At 37.2% G+C, this 20,732-nt stretch overlaps 1 protein-coding gene across 1 annotated transcript in view; it reads left to right on the top strand.

Moving 5' to 3' along the window:
• LOC110260475 (uncharacterized) overlaps window positions 1-20,732 on the top strand; it is a 473,671-nt gene that overhangs the window by 247,089 nt on the left and 205,850 nt on the right. The window lies entirely within an intron of this gene.

The following is a 20,732-nucleotide window of genomic DNA, read 5'->3' as shown; positions in this document are numbered from 1 at the left end:
CTTTATAGAATTCAGCTTCAGTAAACTCTATCTTTTCATGTTCAACTATCTCGCTATAGATTCATATGTTTACGCTAAAATCCCTTTAATTTTTTATTTTTACAAATTTTATTTAATTTTTGTCATTCATTAACAATGCAGATCATATTTCTTGTGAGGCATGCATGCCTATCTTTTGATGTTATGTTTGATTCTCTAGGGGCTGACAACCAGATCAGCTAATTGTAATGATTTTGAAATGCTTGGTGTATGGACAAAATGACTTTGTCTTCTTTCCTTTCATTGCATGGGAACATATTTAAAGGTAAAGGAAAATCTGACAAATTCTATCTATTCATCTTGCATGTGTCTTCTAGGTGCTTGGAATAAATCCTCCCAACTGTATAACAGCCCACTCTTAAGCAGAATTTAGCTTAATGTGGGCTTGTTCTGGATTCCTTCCAAGGGGAGGCAATTATCTTTGGAAGTACCCAAGAACTCATTTTTATAGCCTAGTCTGCTACAGAGATCACAGGATGGGTTGATGATGGTGATGATGAGGATAGCAATATAATAGCTGCTACCTTTGCTTATTCAGCCTCTGCTCTGTCTTTAATTAGCTGTGTGACATTAACACATTTCTTGAACCCTCTAAGTCTCATTTTCCTCATCTGTAAATTAGAATTGACAATGGCACTTACTTTATGTTGTTGTTTAAATTTAAATGAGATAATCCATATAAATGTTTACCTCAGGGTCATTTTTCTTATCACATTTATGATTATCACAATGTTGCAGGAATGTTTTTCTGGTCCCCCTTACTGAGCCCTTACTATGTGATAGGTATCATGCTAAGAGTTTGTCTCATTTCATTTATGTTTCACAGACCCCTATGAGAAGGGTATTATTGTTGTCCTTAAATTACAGAGAAACTAGGATCACAGTGTTTAAATCATTCAAGTCAATATAGACTTGAACACATTTGTTTGATTCAAAAACTTTTAAAGGGCATTAATATGAAAATGCTGTGATGATGAGAAATCACTCTTCTCTTTAAAAATAATTTTATAAAGAGAAAATTTCTGTTCTATGCTTCAGATAATTGAGAGATGACTATACTTTATACACCATGACCAAGACATTGCCTGATTTCACATTTTAATAAATTGGATCTTTCTCATAACTGTCATAAAAGAGATAATTGATTGGATTGGCCATTAAATGATTCTCACTATGCCTCTATGATGTGCAAAATGTATAGTCAGTTTTTTCCTGAGTTACGAAGAAAATATGTAGAATCAGGCCCTTATTGTTCACTGGACTAACTCCTATAATTACAGTGAAATTAAACTTTTATAAACAAGATTTAGAAGTGGTGGAGCAAAAGCAGGGCAAGTGCTCTTCTCATCATGTTCTGTAAGCTGTTAAGTGAACCCAGTATTGAATTTGAAAATTCCAATTAAATCCTTTTTACTCAGCTCTATTGAATTACCTTATGCTGATAGAGAGGTCGAGTCATACAGAACCATTAAAAATTCTCATCCAGTATATGCGATTTATTAATATTAAAAGTGAAATTGCAGTTAGGCTTTTCCTTATTCTATTTAATGCTCTCTTTCATTATCAAGGAACTCAATAAACTTGAATTTCACCCCATAGTAGGAAGGCAGGTAATCTTTGCAATCCAGTCATGTTACAAAGTTTTTCATGTTTCATTTCCTTGATTTTTCTGGAATCAACTCAGAATTGGAAAGTTTTTCAATCAGTACATATTCATAGAATAGTAATTTTGTATGATTCAGGGGAGATGGTCATATGTATATACAGATCGTATATATATTATACATCATATACATCATTTATATTATATATGTGATACACAAACAACACACTCATAAAAAACTAACAGTAAGGAAAGTTTATAATGATTTCTGTCAATGAATCACATTATTATTACTCTTATCACGAGAGGTAGTCAACAAAAAGAAGCAATATAAGGAAAATAGAGATAACTAAGCGACAAAGCAATTTTTCTTGAGAAATGGTTCTTAGTTAGTGCAGTTCCTTTAAACAGAATCCTCATGGCATTTTAAATGTGATCTAATTAAAGAAAAATATGAAGTAATTTTTTAGGACACACACGCTGAAATCTGTGCCACAGTGCTTTTGTATATCTATTCTTCTCATCGCAGTTTAAGCACACAGAACATTAATTTAAATAAATATTTCATATATTAAATCCTTTGCACCCAATACTGTTTGAGTTCAAAATCACTGCTTTTTACCCTTAACTGTATGTTCCACTTATATATTTTTTGCTGGTTCAAAAGAGTAGAAAAATGGGTTTTCAGTCAATATACATTAATTGGGTTGATTTGAGAAAAGCCCTGCATTGGTGCATGTATTCCAGAGTATATTTTCTCTACACAGTGTAATTACATTGGCGGAAACTGAATATAAAAATTTGTTACATTTTCAACATGAAAAATAGCAGTGAGCCATATGGCTTCTCCTTACACCACTGCATCTGATTGACAGTTCAGTTATAGACCTGGCCTCTTAGTTCTCCCACAAACAGCTTTCTGGGAAATCTAAACCAAATGGAGAGTCAAAGCTTAGCAAATTTGTCCTAAGCCCGCTTTTTTAAAAAAAAATTTTTCTATAAATCAAATTTTCCATTTAAATAACTGAGAATGTTTTATTTTCATGGCAGTAGTGAGAAATATCCAGTTCACTACCATTTATGATATTTTAAAAGAAAGTCTCAGTTAAATAATGTGTAAAAAGAAAAATACAACAAAAAAGACTTTAAATTAATTTAAGAAAATATTAAGGTAGTAATAGATTCAATATTTAAAATGACACTTTTGATAGCAGAAGCTTATGAAAAAATCAAGAACAGATAATTAGTGATTATATGGGAGCTTTGAGAATAGCAAGCAGTTTTATGGGTGATATGTGCTTACATACGTCTATAGAACAAGTATTTTAATTTGAGGTTTTAAAAAAAGTAACTAAAAATATGCTAGAATTATTTCCTCATTTGGTATTGCTCAATAAAAAGGAAAGTATCACAAATATTTTTTAGCATAAATTTTAAAAAGACTCTACGTACAATTAATTTTTGGCTTGTTTAATTTTTGTTGTGTTAATAGCATTACCAACTGGCATCAAAGTTCTTTGTAAAATATTTATTGAAAGACTAAATGTAAAATAGAAAACAAGTTTTGATGTACTTGAACAGGTAGATGCTTGAGTAAGACTCTGATAGAAGAGCACTGTGGCCTCTTTCAATGTTGAGAACATGGGCAAACAAACATTGCCTGCAGTTGGAGCCAAGTGCACTGAGAAATGCTGATCTACTCGTATCCCCTATTTGAATAAGAACCTGTCCCTGGGGCTGTCAGAGTGGGCCTCTCTCCAGTGAATTGGTGGAGATAATTTATGTAAGTGCTGGATAAGAGATGCTATTAAAATATTTGTTTTCAGAGTTCCAGGTTTTCAAATATAGCTGTGATGGAAGGTGGCTGACCCATGCTTCAAGGCGGCAGTCTGGGATTCCTTTTCACTCTTAAAAATTATTGAGGACCCCAAACATCTCTTGGTGATATGGGTTATTTCTATTGACATGTATCATATTAAAATAGAAACATTTAAAATATGTATTAAATAATTTAAAAATCACAGTTTCAAGCCATGTTGACAAAAGAGTAGTTTCAGTACATGTGAGTGAAAGGACACATTTTATTAAAAATAAGAATATTTTTCAAAACAACATAATTAGTGAGAGTAATGACATTGTTTTACATTTTTCCTATTTGCTTAATAAAAGACAGCCATATTATCATGTCTACTTCTATACGCAAATTGTTGCAATTTGGTATTTTTGTTCAAGTTATCTAGATGGGAAAAAGTGGGGCATTTTAATAATTTTTGCATATACATTTGCATATTCTGTGCCACACTAGAACTTAATGGGTTAGTTCCAAAGTGGAATACAAAGCCGTATTGATGAATTTTTCATATTTAATTATATATCTTTCTGGAATTGTAACACAGAGTCAAACATTTTCATTGATGATATGGAACCTGAAACTCCTAGCACATTTTGTTCTCCAGAACTTGTCCAGGAATCTGTGATGAGGCACAGTTTAGATAGCTGATCAGAAAAGTCAGAAAAGTCTTTAAAAAACACCCCCTGAAAAGCAATGATTATCTGGCAAAGTTTTTGTGTATTCACTGGAGGACCACAACCCAACAAAAAGCAAAGCTGAAATGGTTAAAAGACAAAATCTTAGATGAGATGGCATGATTAGATGACTAAGAAACAACATTTGCTGAGATTTCTGCTGTTTCTCTCTACAAACAGATGGGATTGAAGAATTTTCCCCAAGACAGGCCATGAGCCCTGTCAATCAAGACATCAACTATTTTTTTTTTTTTTTTTTTGTGATGAGAACTTGATGTGTTTAGGAAGACTGGACTATTTGAGGATTGAGATCATATGTGAAGTGAAATAGTTTAAAAGTCATAAAGATTTCATTGTTTTTCTTTCCTGGGCATAAAAAACAAAGGTGTTATAAATATTTAGATATTTATTTATTTATTTATTATTTTTATTATTCAAATAAATTTATCGGAGTTCCTGTCGTGGCGCAGTGGTTAACGAATCCGACTAGGAACCATGAGGTTGCGGGTTCGGTCCCTGCCCTTGCTCAGTGGGTTAATGATCCGGCGTTGCCGTGAGCTGTGGTGTAGGTTGCAGACACGGCTCGGATCCCTTGTTGCTGTGGCTCTGACGTAGGCCGGTGGCTACAGCTCCAATTCGACCCCTAGCCTGGGAACCTCCATATGCTGCGGGAGCGGCCCAAGAAATAGCTAAAAAAAAAAATAATAATAAAAATAAATAAAAATTAAAAAAAATAAATTTATCACATCTGTAGTTGTATAATGATCACAACAATCTGATTTCACAGGATTTCATTCCCAAAGCCCAAGCACATCCCCCCAACCCCTAAACTGTTTCCTCCAGAGACCATAAGTTTTTCAATGTCTGTGAGTCAGCATCTGTTCTGCAAAGAAGTTCAGTCTGTCCTTTTTTCAGACTCTACATGTCAGTGAAAGCATTTGATGTTGGTGTCTCATTGTATGGCTCACTTCACTTAGCATGATAGTTCTTTTTAATGGCTGAATAATATTCCATTGTGCATATGTACCACATCTTCTTGATAAAATCCTCTGTCAATGGACATTTAGGTTGTTTCCATGTTTTGGCTATTGTAAATAGTGCTGCAATGAACATTGGAGTACATGTGTCTTTGCAAGTCGTGGTTTTCTCTGGGTAGATGCCCAAGAGTGGGATTGCTGGATCAAATGGTAGTTCTATGTTTAGTTTTCTGAGGAATCTCCATACTGCTTTCCACAGTGGTTTTACCAATTTACAATCCCACCAACAGTGCACTAGTATTCCTTTTTTTCCACATCATCTCTAGCACTTATATTTTGTAGAATTTTGGATGATGGCCATTCTGGCTGGTGTAAGGTGGTACCTCAGAGTGGTTTTGATTTGCATCTCTCTAATAATGAGTGCTGTTGAACATCCTTTCATGTGTTTCTCAGCCATCTGTATGTCTTCCTTGGAGAATTGTCTGTTTAGATCTTCTGTCTACTTTTTGATGGGGTTGTTTGTTTTTTTGGTATGGAGCTGCAGGAGTTGATTATAAATTTTGGAGATAAATCCCTTCTCAGTCGATTCACTTGCAAAGATTTTCTCCCATTCTGTGGGTTATCTTTTTGTGTTGTTTAGGGTTTCCTTTGCTGTGCAGAAACTTTCAAGTTTGATTAGGTCCCATTTGTTTATTTTTGTTTTTGTTGTCAATACTCTAAGAGGTGGATCTGAGAAGATGTTGCTGTCGTTTATGTCAGAGAGTGTTTGGCCTATGTTTTCTGCTAAGACTTTTATAGTGTCTGGTCTTATGTCTAGGTCTTTAATTCTTTTGGAGTTTATTTTTGTGTATGGTGTTAGGAAATGTTCTAATTTCATTCTTTTCCATGTAGCTGTCCAGGTTTCCCAGCACCACTTATTGAACAAGCTGTCCTTTCTCCATTGTATATTCTTGCTTCCTTTGTCATAGATTAGTTGACTGTAGGTGCGTGGGTTTAATTCTGGGCTTTCTATCCACTTCCACTGATCTGTATTTCTATCTTTGTGCCAGTACCATGTGATTTTGATGACTGTTGCTTTGTAGTATAGTCTGAAGTCCGGGAGTCTGATTCCTCCAGCCCCATTTTTCATTTTCAGGATGTCTTTGGCTATTCTGGGTCTTTTGTGCTTCCAAACAAACTTTAAAATATTTTGTTTGAGTTCTGTGAAAAATGTCCTTGGTACTTTGATAGGGATTGCATTGAATCTGTAGATTGCCTTGGGTAGTATAGTCATTTTGATAATAATGACTCTTCCAGTCCAAGTGCATGGTATGTCTTTCCATCTATTTGTGTCATCTTTGGTTTCTTTCATCAGCGTCTTATACTTTTCAGAGTAGAGGTCTTTTGTCTCTTTAGGTAGGTTTACTCCTAGGTATTTTATTCTTTTGTATGCCATGGTCAATGGGATTATTTCCCTAATTTATCTTTCTGCTCTTTCATTGTTAGTATATAGAAATGCTGTTGATTTCTGTGTATTAATTTTGTACCCTGCAACTTTGCCAAATTCGTGGATGAGCTCCAACAGTTTTCTGGTAGAGTCTTTAGGATTCTCTAGGTATAGTATCATGTCATCTGCAAATAGGGATAGTTTTACTTCTTCCTTTCCAATTTGGATTCCTTTTATCTCTTTTACTTCTCTGATTGCTGTGGCTAGGACTTCCAAAACTATGTTGAAGAGTAGTGGCGAGAACGGACATCCTTGTCTCGTTCCTGATCTCACTGGGAATTCTTTCAGCTTTTCACCATTGAGAATGATGTTCGCTGTGGGTTGGTTGTATATGGCCTTTATCATGTTGAGGTAGGTTCACGTTATGCCCATTTTCTGAAGGGTTTTTATCAGAAATGGGTGTTGGACTTTGTCAAAGGCTTTTTCTGCCTCTATCGAGAGGATCATATGGTTTTTATTCTTCAGTTTGTTAATGTGATGTATCACACCGATGGATTTGCAGATATTGGAGAATGCTTGCATCCCTGGGATACATCCCATTTGATCATGATGTACAATCCCTTTAATATATTGTTGGATGTGGTTTGCTAGTATTTTGTTGAAGATTTTTGCATCTATGTTCATCAGTGAAATTGGCCTGTAGTTTTCTTTTTGTGTGTGTGTGTGTGTGGTATCTTCATCTGGTATTGGTACCAGGGTGATGGTGGCCTCATAGAATGAGTTTGGGAGTTTCCCTTCCTCTGCAATTTTTTGCAATAGTTTCAGAAGGATATGTGTTAGCTCTTCTCTAAATGTTTGATAGAATTCGCCTGTGAAGCCTTCGGGTCCTGGACTTTTGTTTGTTGGACGTTTTTTCATCACAGTTACCATTTCAGTTCTTGTGATGGGTCCATTCATCTTTTCTATTTCATCTTGGTTTAGTCTTGGAAGATTGTACTTTTCTAAGAATTTGTCCATTTCTTCTAGGTTTTCCACTTTATTGGCATATAGTTGCATATAGTAGTCTCTTATGATCCTTTGTATTTCTGTGATGTCTGCTGTTACTTCTCCTTTTTCATTTCTAATTTTATTGATTTGAGTCCTCTCTCTTTTTTGCTTGATAAGTCTGGCTAGGGGTTTGTCAATTTTGTTGATCTTTTCAAAGAACCAGCTTTTTGTTTCATTGATCTTTTCTATGGTTTTCTTTCTTTCTATTTCATTGATTTCTGCTCTGATCTTTATGATTTCTTTCCTTATGCTAAGTTTAGGTCTTGTCTGTTCTTCTCTCTCGAGCTGCTTTAGAGGTCAAGTTAGCTTGTTTATTTGAGCTTTTTCTTGTTTCCTGACGTGGGCTGGTATTGCTGTAAACTTTCCTCTGAGAACGGCTTTTGCTGCATCCCATAGGTTTTAGAGTGTCGTATCTTTGTTGTCATTTACTGCTAGGTATTTTTTAATTTCCTCTTTGATTTCTTCAGTGATCCATTGGTTGTTTAGTAGCATGTTGTTTAGTCTCCATGTGTTTGTGTTTTTTTGCAGTTTTTTCTTGGTGTCGATTTCCAGTGGTATAGCGTTGTGGTCGGAAAAGATGCTTGATATGATTTCAATTTTCTTAAAGTTACAGAGGTTGGATTTGTAGCCCAGGATGTGATCAATCTTAGAGAATGTTCCATGTGCTCTTGAGAAGAATGAGTATTCTGTTGCTTTTGGATGGAATGTCCTATAAATATCTATTAAGTCCATCTGGTTTAATGCATCATTCAGGGCCTGTGTTTCCTTATTGATTTTCTGTCTGGGTGATCTGTCCATTGCTATAAGTGGGGTGTTAAAGTCCCCCACCATGAGTGTGTTATTGTTGATTTCTCCTTTTAAGGTTGTTAGCACTTGCCTTATATATTGTGGTGAACCTGTGTTGGGTGCGTAGATATTTAAAATTGTTATATCATCTTCTTGGATTGATCCTTTGATCATTATGTAATGTCCTTCTTTGTCCCTTAAGATATTCTTCATTTTAAGACAAATTTTGTCTGATAACGAGTATTGCTACTCCAGCTTTCTTTTGATCCCCGTTTGCATGAAATATTTTCTTCCATCCTCTCCCTTTCAATTTGTATGTGTCCCTAGAAGTGAAGTGGGTCTCTTGAAGACAGCATATATATGGGTCTTGTTTTTGTATCCATTCAGCCAGTCTATGTCTTTTGGCTAGGGTGTTTAGTCCACTAACACTTAAGGTAATTATTGATGTGTAAGTTCTTACTGCCATTTTATGAATTGCTTTGGATTTGTTTTTGGTGCTCTTTTTTCTTTCCTTCTTCTCTTGTTCTTTTCTGCCTGTAGAAGTTCCTTTAGTATTTGTTGTAAGGCTGGTTTAGTGTTGCTGAATTCTCTCAGCTTTTGCTTATCTGTGAAGGTTTTGATTTCTCCTTCAAATCTGAATGAGAGCCTTGCTGGGTAGAGTAATCTTGGTTGGAGGTTTTTTCCATTCATCTCGTTAAGTATATCATGCCACTCCCTTCTGGCCTGCAGAGTTTCTGCTGAGAAGTCTGCCGATAACCTCATTGGGGTTCCCTTGTATGTTATTTCTTTCTTTTTCCCTCGCTGCTTTCAATATTTTCTCTTTGTCTTTAATTTTGGTCAGTTTGATTACTATGTGTCTCGGGTTGTTCCTCCTTGGGTATATTTTATATGGTACTCGTTGTGCTTCCTGGATTTGACTGAGTGATTCCTTTCCCATGTTAGGGAAGTTTTTGGCTATTGTCCCTTCGAATATTTTTTCTGTCCCCTTCTCTCTCTGTTCCTTCCTTCTGGCACCCCTCTGATACAGATGTTGGTGCGTTTAACATTGTCCCAGAGTTCTCTGAGATTCTCTTCATTTGTTTTCAATTTTTTTTCTCTTTTCCGTTCCACATCTGTGATTTCCACTAATCTGTCCCACACCTCACTTATTCATTCTTCTGCCTCCTGTATCCTCCTGTTGGCTGCTTCTAATGAATTTTTTATTTCAGTTGTTGTATTTTGCAACTCTTAAGTTTTATATCTTGTATCTCTCTGCTCAGCGTTTCCTGTAAATTATCCATCTTTTCCTCCAGTTTATTTCCAATGTCTTGCATCATCTTCAGCATCAACAGTCTAAAATCTTTTTCCTGGAGGCTGAGAATCTCCTCCTTGCTTAGCTGTTTTTCTGGGTTTTTTTCTTTCTTCCTCATCTGAGTTACAGTTCTCTGTCTTTTCATTTTTATAGGTTTTTGGTGTGGTGACCTTTTTACAGATAATAGAGTTGTAGCCTCTCTTAGTTCTGATGTCTGCCCTCCTGTGGCTGAATTTCGTATGAGGGCTTGCTGCAGGCTTCCTGATGGGAGGGGCTAATGCCTGCCCACTGGTAGATGAAGCTGATTCCTATCCCTCTGGTGGGTGGGGCTTTGTCTCTGGATGGCATTAGAGGCAGCTGTGTGCCTGAGGGGTCTTTAGGTAGTCTGTTTCCTGAGGGGCGGGGCTGTGATCCCACTTGTGTTGTTGTTTGCCCTGGGGCTTATCAGCAGGTGACTGACAGGTGGGGCCAGATTTTTCCAAAATGGCCACCTCCAGTTAGAGGCAGGGCTGCTGAATATTCCGGAGAGCTTTCCTTCCAATGTCCTTCCCTCTCAACAAGACACATTCACCCCTGTTTTCTCAGGATGTCCTCCAAGAGCTGCAGTCAGTTTTGACCCTGCTTCCCATGGAGACCTCGCTCTTCCCTGGGACCCAGTGCACGGGAAAGTCCATATTGGCCTTTTAAGAATGGGGTCTCCATTTCCCCCAGTCCTGTGGAGCTCCTGCACACAAGCCCCACTGGCCTTCAATGTCAGATGCTCGAGGGGCTCTTTCTCCCAGTGTCAAATCCCCACACGTGGGAGTTTGATGTGGGGCTCAGAACTCTCACTCCTGTAGGTGAGTCTCTGTGAACCAGTTAGTTTCCAGTCTGTGGAGCTTCCCTCCCAGGAGGTATGGGGTTGTTTATATCACGAAATCGCCCCTTCTACCTCTTGATGTGCCCTCCTCTTTTTTGTCTGCAGTAGGATATCTTTTTTAAGGTTTCCGGTCCATTTGGGTGAAGAGTGCTCAGTCTTTAGTTGTGAATTTTGATGTTTTTAGGAGAGAAGTTGAGCTCCATTCCTTCTATTCTGCCATCTTATTCCCATCCTAGCTTTTATATGTTTGAAAAAAAAAAAGAGCAAATTCTCAATAGTCATTTTCCCCTGAGCACATTGTAGATACAAACAGTAATCATTTTCCTCATAATTTCAGCCACTATTACAGAGTCTGCTTCTTCTTCCATTTATTTATTTATTTTTTCAGTCTGTGCACATAGCATATGGAAGTTCCCAGCCCAGGGATTGAATCTGCCCCACAGCAGTGACCCAAGCCACTGCAGTGACAATGCCAGATCCTTAACCTACTGCTCCACAAGAGAACTACAAAGTCTTTCTTCCTTTAAATAAATTCTTAGATATGAAAAGAATCAGTTGGTCTCTGATTAGTGCACACCTGGCAAGCTCAACTACTGTTCCATCAAAGCATCCATCACATCTCCTTTATTGCTTGAAACTGTGGCTCAGCACATCCTCAACAATATTTACTCTATTTCTCTCTTTTTTTTCTTTTTATGGTTCAGCTTTCACTTGGCTTTAGAAGTCCAAGTATCCTTACCTCACCTATCTACCCATCTTTCACATAATTTTCTCCCAGTGGGGTTTGCAGTTAGATCAGGGCTGCCTAAATTCTAATTTTAGGAATAGACCATTTATTATTGAAGAGTTTTTGGAGTGTGTTTGCAGGGGACATTCCTTCCTACTTGTTTTTGATTGTCAAGGATATGGATGGATAGGGTTTTGGAGTAGCCATTCCCATTAACATTTCCTAAGTCTTCTAAAACCTTTTCAGACTGTTAAGAGGTGTTTATTTTTTAAATTCTCTTTTATCAAATGTGTTTGCATTAAAAAATTAAAGATATTATTTCTCTACAAAATGTTTTTCCAATCTACTTATTCCCTCACTTCCTCACTGTTATTCTAGTCTGAGCTATCAACTCTTGGTATCCATTTAATGCTTTCTTGCTTCCACTCTTGATTTTTAACAAATCCCTATAGGCTACATCATGGCATTAAAAATAATTCAAATAATATTCAAATCAGGAGTTACCATTGTGGTGCAGTGGAAATGAATCTGACTAGTGTTCATGAGGATGTAGGTTTGGTCCCTGGCCTCCCTAAGTGGCTTGGGGATCCTGTGTTGCTGTAGGTGCAGCCCTAAAGGGGGGGGGAATCAAATCATATAATGCTGGTCTGCTAATTAAAAGCCTTCAATCCAGGAGTTTCCATTGTGGCTCCACAGGGTAGCAACCCGACATAGTCTAGTGAGTATGTGGGTTCATTCTCTGGCCTCTCTCAACGGGTTAAGGATCTGGCATTGCCACAGGCTGTGGTGTAGGTGGGAGATGCAGCATGGATCTGACCTTGCTGTGGCTGCTGTGTAGGCTGGTAGCTGCAGCTCTGATTTGAACCCTAGCCTGGGAACTTCTATATGCCTCAGGTGCGACCTTCAAAATAAAAAAAAGAAAAAAAGGCCTTTGATCCATCTTCATTGCATATAGAATGACATTTACATTCCTTTCCATGGCCTTCAAAGTTTCAGACCTCGCCAACTATTTTTAACTACACAGGCTGGTCATTTTGATGTGCTGCTTGTCTACTATGTCGTATTTAACATCTGTTACAATTTTTAATACCTTATGCTTCCTCACATCTTATCTCATCAACACAGCCATGTAAACTTCAGGAGGGCAGTAGTCTTGTCTGTATTGTTTACCACTACATTCTCAGTGCTTAATATATGTCTGTCCCATAACTGACACTAGTAAGTACAGATTGTGCGGACAATGGCTTAGAAACTTGAATATGCTATTGGGTAAAGTAGCAATTCTGAGAACTCAGGTTAGGAAATATTTGTTAAATATGTAAATTTTCAATTTCCCAAGCCAGAGCTGAAGATATTAACTTTTTATAGATTGCTTGATTGTGGGACTTGATACTATTCTCCACTAGAATTCTGCAAATATATTTCACTTCTCTCTGGCAAGTCTTTTCTCCCAGTTCAGATAATCTCTTCCAGAGCTTTTAAATTTAGGATTGCTCATCAGTTATAAGAAAATGTATGCTCAAGTGCTATGCTCTCGAATATCCTTCAAATGCATAGAAATGCTAAGAAAAATATTTATGGAGATTCTCTTGGAAAATATCTAGTCCATTATTCTAGACACTCTGCATTTTATTCTTTGATGTGGTCAAGATATTAATTGGGATCATGCCAAATTGGTCTGGTGTAGAATTTCTTTTAACTGAGTTACATTTCGATGTATCTTTGCTGGACTATGTTGATGGACCTTATAAGAAAGAGCCTTGAAGCATCCCATTTTTGTATTAACGGCACAGATGTTGTTGAGGATGACATCCAGCCCATTACACTGGATTCTCTCTAGGAGGATCTCTACCTGTAACTTTCTCTTCTTTCTTGGGTAGGAGAATAGTGTTATCAATTGATTTATTTTGCTTTTAAACATTGGAAACTGGAGGATTTATTCACATATACATTTTAAAAACATTATCATTAGTATTTATCAAGTGCTTATTATGAGCTAGTTATAAAAGTACTTTATATGGGTTATCTTATTCCATTTTCACAATAACCTTATGACATAGGTATTGTTATTATTCCTATTTTACAGATGAAGAAACTGAAGCAAGAAAAGATAAGTAATTGTCCAAAGTCAAACAACTAGAAAATATTGGAATCAAGCTGTGACCATAGCCTAACTTAAGTAGGCTGTCTCTTTAGTAGATCTATCTTATATTCCCAAACTTTTCCTTTTTTGTTTTTGTTTTGCTTTTTAGGGCCGTACCTGCATCATATGGAAGTTCCAGAATCAGAGCTGCAGCTGCTGGCCTAAATCACAGCCATTGCAATGTGGGATTCTTAACCCACCGAACAAAGCCAGAGATTGAACACTCATCCTCATGGATTCTAGTTGGCTCATAATCTGCTGAGCCACAATGAGAACTCCCAAATTTTATTTTTTCTTATTTTTTTTTTCTTTTTCTTTTTAGGGCTGCACCTGTAGCATACGCAAGTTCCCAGGATAGGGGTCAAATGGGAGCTATACTTGCCAGCCTATGCCACAGCCACTGCAATGCAGGACCCAAGCCTCATCTGCAACTTATACTACAGCTCACGGCAAAGCCAGATCCTTAACCCACTGAGCAAGGCCAGGGATTGAACCTACATCCCCATGGATATTAGTTGGGTTCATTACCACTGAGCCATGTTGGGAACTCCCTCTTTTGTCTTATTTTTTATGTGACATAAGTCAGTGTGTGAAAACATAGATTATAATAAAATGAAAAAGTTAGATACCAAGTTTTTTTTTCTTATGAGTATTATATATCACAAAGCTCAAATAAATTTATAGGTGGGAAATCAAATAGAAAGTGTTAGAAAGTGCACCTCTAGTAAAGTAAGCTGTTTATCAACTATTACTTCCTTCTAGGTGCATATTTCAACATTGACTGTATTGTAAATTAACTTCCATTTTTTTTTTTCTTAGGTTATTTTCTCAAACTACACTCTTAGGAAATGTAACTTATGTTGTTAAGATTGTGCCTTATAGTACTATATGACATCAATTATGACAAATGCTTGGTATTTCTATACACTTTTTTGAAATTAACAGTAACTAACAAGATGTTCTAACAAGTATTAGTAAGCTAATTATCTTTTCAATTTATAACTGTGACAAAGGCTTGCATATAACATTTTTTTGAGACTCCTTATTCTTCAGTTTTGTAAGGCACAGATTTTAATTACATATTTCATAAATGTAATCCAGGCTTAAACCATTTTGGAACCTCAAAGTATTGGGTTACATACATGAAATACATGAATGATGTGATTCAAATTACCTAAATTACTGCTAGAAAACTTATCTGGTTTATCGATTAGACATCTGCTATCTAAAAATTTTAGAAGATTTATATGCATGAAAATTCTGCTAATATTTTTCATTAGCTACAGTATATTGAATATTCACATTTAATGATTTTAAAAATGCCCAAAGATCCATTAATTATGTGTAATATCTGATCAGATTAGCAACAACAATAATTAATAAAAGGTATAATAAATTTTTCTTTATCCTAGTGCCCACTGCCATCATCTTAGTATATTCTATTACTGTGTTTCTCATGGGTTATTATGAAAGTATCCTAATTGATTTCTCTGCCAAAAGTTTCTCTTTGACAGAGTCCAACATATTCTCCACTTAGCAGTCAGCGTGGTCTCTCTAAATGGTATATATTTATGTTGTCCTCCTGCTTAATATCTTTAGGGCTCCCCATTCCTTTCTCAGTTTCTTATCAAGGCTCACAAAGTGTGTAGGATCCGGAGTTCTCTCTAGTCTCATGTCTCACTCTTTTCCAGTAGCTATCCCAATCTACCCCTAATTCTGAGACTGTCTTGTTTTCTCCTGCATCTAGGGCTTCACATTGTCTGTGTAGAACCACTTCCCTCTTCCATTTTCATTTGCTCAACTCTTAATGATAATACTCATTTTAAGGAGAGGAAATATTTCTAGTTCACTATCTTGTTCTCTGCCCTTACTCTAAAGATCAGCACTTCATAGATCCTCAGTATTTGCTTTTTCAATAAATGAATGGATTTTGTAAATATCATAAATATATTTTATTTTTTAATTTTAATTTTAGTTTTTTGCTTTTTAGGGCTGCACCTGCAACATACAGAAGTTCCCAGGCTAGGGGATGAATCAGAGCTACAGCCGCTGGCCTACACCACAGCCACAGCAACACGGGATCTGAGCTGCGTCTGCAACCTATACCACAGCTCATGGCAATGCCGGATCCTTAACTCACTGAGCGAGGCCAGGGATGGAAACGGCATCCTCATGGATCCTTGTCGGGTTCATTAACCACTGAGCCAGGAAGGGAATTCCCTATAAATATATTTTAATATCTCCTTAAATATTTTAAGTTTTCCAGATCATTGATACATCCCCCATTTGTTCTGCCTCAGCTCGATTTCAAATCCCATTTCCCCTCATTTCTAGTTATGTGTCTTTGCGCACATTAAACAGTTTTAGTGTCTTCCTTTTAAAATATAGAAAATGGTGCTTAGATAAGAGGGTTTGAAATGAATAGTAATTGTGACAAAACATAACACTTAACAGACTCCCTGGGACACAGTAAGTGCTTCTTATATGAAGTTTTATTTTGTCTTGTTTTTGTAGGACAAGGGTTATTAATTTTGGCTCTGGGGACAGAAGGACGTGGGTTCAAATCCTGGACTGGCTTCTTCTTAGATATGTGACCTTGCTCTTTGAGAGTCAGTTTCCTAATATATAAAACAGGACTAATAGTAATATCCACCTTAGCAGGTTTCTGTGAGGTTTAAGAATGATAATGTAAAAAAACATTTAGTACATTACCTGGCATAGAGCAGAAGCTTAAAAAATGTTAGATATTATTAACAAATCTGTCATCTCTCACTAGTCCATCGCTTCACTGAAGTCACAGATTTTTATTTTGTTATCTTTGAACTCCTAGCATCAGTATTTTTTTTTTTTGCATTGGTACCTTGTACATAATAATTTGTCTGAATATAAGATATAAACAACCCTGAGAAGAGTAAAGCACTATACTTTTTGTCCACTTACAACCTAATGTGACTGAGTACACCCATCAGTTGAAATTGGGTTATCTAGAGATAGAAACTAGTTGTGGGGGTGAGTTTTTGGAATGTGAAGACATTTTTTCAGTGAAGATAAGCCTATTTGATGACACTATTTAGAGAAAGGAATGCCAGGAGCTGAGGAAGAAATGCAGCAAGGCGACTTGTGAAAACTTCAAGAAAAAAATTTAACCTAATGCTCAATTTTAGCTATTATTAACCTTAGGGGATAATTTAGTACTAATCCAAGGAAAAATAAAAAAAGAATTTGTAAGTGGGCCAGTTTTGCATGATATTATTGCTTGATGACAGGAATTCCTTAGAATAAGACAATTTGGTAAATAGGGCCCTGGTATGTTTTTTTAGAGCTGAGATTTATTTCAATAGACTAGACAATATACCCAGGAGGATATGCATTAATTAGTAAGCTATTAGTGTTAAATTGTTGCTAATTTGGGTTTTGTAATTGAAAGGACCTCCAAGACTAGGGAATGGTGTTGACAGCACTTTGGGCCAGAAGGAAATTTGAAAGGGCTCTTCTCTATCTCACCTTTTACTGAGAGACAGGGTTTGTTTCACTTAAATAACTGCTATTTGAATTTCCTGTCACCCTTTAAAAATTACAATTAAATATGGTATAAGAATAAATAAGAGTTCTCCTCAAGGTTCAGTTTTGAATATACCACACGTTGATGCCTAAGAATATTGAATATTTTCAAAAAATACCTTCAGTTCAAAAAAAAAAAATTCTGTCAGTTTAACCTCACTCCGTATTCAAAAAAAATACTTCTTAAAGTTAACTGTGAATTTACAGAGTTAAACCCAATAATTTAATATGAATATATAATTTAAAAATCACCTTATGGTTATAATTCTTGACATATACTAAAATTGAAGGTAAGTTCTACTTCCAGAGTAGAACTTATCAGGAGGTCTGAAGACTGCTTCCCAGGAAACATTCATCACTGGTGAGGCTATTTTTTTATTTTATTTTATTTTATTTTCCCACTGTACAGCAAGGAGATCAAGTTATCCTTACATGTATACATTACATTTTTTTTCCCCACCCTTTGTTCTGTTGCAGCATGAGTATCTAGACATAGTTCTCAATGCTACTCAGACGATCTCCTTGTAAATCTATTCTAAGTTGTGTCTGATAAGCCCAAGCTCCCGATCTCTCCCTAGTTATAATGCCAACAGTTTAAAGTCTCTGGAAATTGTCCCAAGTTGGTAACGAAAAAAAGGAGAAATACTTATTCTGGAAGACGTGCTAAATCTTTGCAAAGAGTTATAGTCTATGGCACTTGAGCCAAAGACCCCCTCCCTGTCCCACCCCAGGCAGGTGGAATGGTGGGATGGAGGCTCCACTCTGGGCAGGTGTTGCCAAGGAGATGGGATGCCTTCTGCTTCCAGCCCCAAGTCAAGGACTATGGAATCTCTCTGGGAAGGGTAGACTGCTAGTAATTTTCATCACCCTTGGCTCGATGTTGCAGAGGGCAAATTCCAGAGCAGTGTGGCCAAGAGTCAGCAGCTCCCTTCCTCCTCCCAGGCCCCACTCATAGCGGGGAGACTATCACAGGTAGCAGGCTGGGAACACTAGGGCCTCAACAACCTTGCCACAGTTCACTGGTAGGGTGGAGATATAAACTTAGAAGGACAAAGGCTACCACCCCTGCCCAGTGCCTAGATCGTAAAGCAAAGGGGTCTCTCTGAGAGGAGCAGGCCACTATCCTTGCCCCCTAGCTCTGGGCAGAGGCTCAGAGAGGCATCCATAAGAGTTCCAAAGCTCCCTCCCAAAAGAACTGACTTGATTTGAAACAGAGTGTGGGGAAATCCAACCCTAAGGGTGCTCTGAAAAACAATGAGGATTTTGGTGGTAGGTCATTAAGAGGAGGCTGATAGCTCAGCAAGCATGACAAGCTAAACCCGTGCTGGCTAGTTTATCAGAGCGAACCAGGGAAAGAGAAATAGGAGCCTCATACATGCTGATGGGAGTGTAAAGTGGTGAAGCTGGAGGTGTTAATTATATTATGGTAATCACCAGGTACACCTTAAACTCACACAATATTTTAAGTTAATTGTATCTCGATAAAGTTGGAACAAAAACAAATTTTGGAGGAGGGATTACTACTACTCAGTATTTTTGGTGGTAAACTATGCATCGCTTAGAGGACATCTTTCTAAGTTATTTGTGTGGGATTTGTGTCTTTTATTTTCTTTTTTTTATCTTTTGGAACTTTTTCTTATTACTCAATGAATTTATTACATTTATAGTTGTACAATGATCATCACAATCCAATTTTATAGGATTTGCATCCCACAACCCCAGCGCATCCCCCCACCCCCCAAACTGTCTCCTTTGGAAATCATTAGTTTTTCAAAGTCTGTGCGTCCGTATCTGTTCTGCAAAGAAGTTCATTGTGTCCTTTTTTCAGATTCCACATGTCAATGATAGTGTTTGATGTTGGAGTCTCATTGTGTGGCTGACTTCACTTAGCATGATAATTTCTAGGTCCATCCATATGGCTAAAAATGCCAGTATTTTGTTCATTTTACTGGCTGTGTAATATTCCTTTGTTTATATGTACCACTTCTTCTTGATCCACTACTCTGTCTATGGACATTTAGGTTGTTTCCATGTCTTGCCTATTGCAAATAGTGCTGCAATGAACATTGGACTACATGTGTCTTTTCCAGTCATGGTTTTCTCTGGATAGAGGCCCAGGAGTGGATCAAATGGTAATTCTATTTTTAGTTTTCTGAGGAATCTCCGTCTGTTATCCACAGTGGTTGCACCAATTTACAATCCCACCAACAGTGTACTAGGGTTGCTTTTTCTCCGCACCCTCTCTAGCACTTATTGTTTGTAGACTTTTTTTTTTTTGCCATTTCTAGGGCCGCTCCCGTGGCATATGGAGATTCCCAGGCTAGGGGTCGAATCGGAGCTGTAGCTGCCGGCCTACACACACAGCCACAGCAACTCGGGATCTGAGCCGCGTCTGCAACCTACACCACAGCTCACAGCAACAACGGATCCTTAACCCACTGAGCAAGGCCAGGGATTGAACCCGCAACCTCGTGGTTCCTAGTGGGATTCGTTAACCACTGCGCCACAACGGGAACTCCTGTTTGTAGACTTTTTGATGATGGCCATTCTGGTTGGTATAAGGTGGTACCTCAGAGTGGTTTTGATTTGCATCTCTCTAATAATGAGTGATGTTGAACATCTTTTCATGTGTTTTTTGGCCATCTGTATGTCTTCTTTGGGGAATTGTCTGTTTAGATCTTCTGCCATTTCTTGATGGGGTTGTTTGCTTTTTTTGGTATTGAGGGTTAGGAAGTTTTTATAAATTTCGGAGATGAATCCCTTGTCAGTTGATTCACTTGCAAAGATTTTCTCCCATTCTGTGGGTTGTCTTTTTGTGTTGTTTAGGGTTTCCTTTGCTGTGCAGAAACTATTAAATTTAATTAGGTCCCATTTGTTTATTTTTGTTTTTGTTGTCAATACTCTAAGAGGTGGATCTGAGAAGATGTTGCTGTCATTTATGTTGGAGAGTGTTTGGCCTATGTTTTCTGATAAGTTTTATAGTATCTGGTGTTATATCTAAGTCTTTAATCCATCTTGAGTTTTTGTATATGGTGTTAGGCAGTGTTCTAATTTCATTCTTTTCCATGTAGCTGTCCAGATTTCCCAGCACCATTTATTGAAAAAGCTGTCCTTTCTCCATTGTATATCCTTGCCTCCTTTGTCATAGATTAGTTGGCTGTAGGTGTGTGGGTTTAATTCTGGGCTTTCTATCCAGTTCCACTGATCTGTATTTCTATCTTTGTGCCAGTACCATACAGTTTTGCTTTGTAGTATAGTCTGAAGTCCGGGAGCATGATTCCTCCAGCCCCATTTTTCATTTTCAGGATGTCTTTGGCTATTCTGGGTCTTTTGTGCTTCCAAACAAACTTTAAAATATTTTGTTCGAGTTCTGTGAAAAATGTCCTTGGTACTTTGATAGGGATTGCATTGAATCTGTAGATTGCCTTGGGTAGTACAGTCATTTTGATAATAATGACTCTTCCAATCCACGAGCATGGTATGTCTTTCCATCTATTTGTGTCATCTTTGGTTTCTTTCATCAGCGTCTTATACTTTTCAGAGTAGAGGTCTTTTGTCTCTTTAGGTAGGTTTACTCCTAGGTATTTTATTCTTTTGTATGCCATGGTCAATGGGATTATTTCCCTAATTTATCTTTCTGCTCTTTCATTGTTAGTATATAGAAATGCTGTTGATTTCTGTGTATTAATTTTGTACCCTGCAACTTTGCCAAATTCGTGGATGAGCTCCAACAGTTTTCTGGTAGAG

This window comes from Sus scrofa, chromosome 4 (genome assembly GCF_054392235.1).
Source record: "Sus scrofa isolate SSC_HxYL_T2T_F1_AM1 chromosome 4, Sscrofa_HxYL_maternal_Yorkshire_Landrace_v2.0, whole genome shotgun sequence".
Classification (NCBI taxonomy): Eukaryota; Metazoa; Chordata; class Mammalia; order Artiodactyla; family Suidae; genus Sus; species Sus scrofa.
This window is presented reverse-complemented; position numbering and strand designations above follow the sequence as displayed.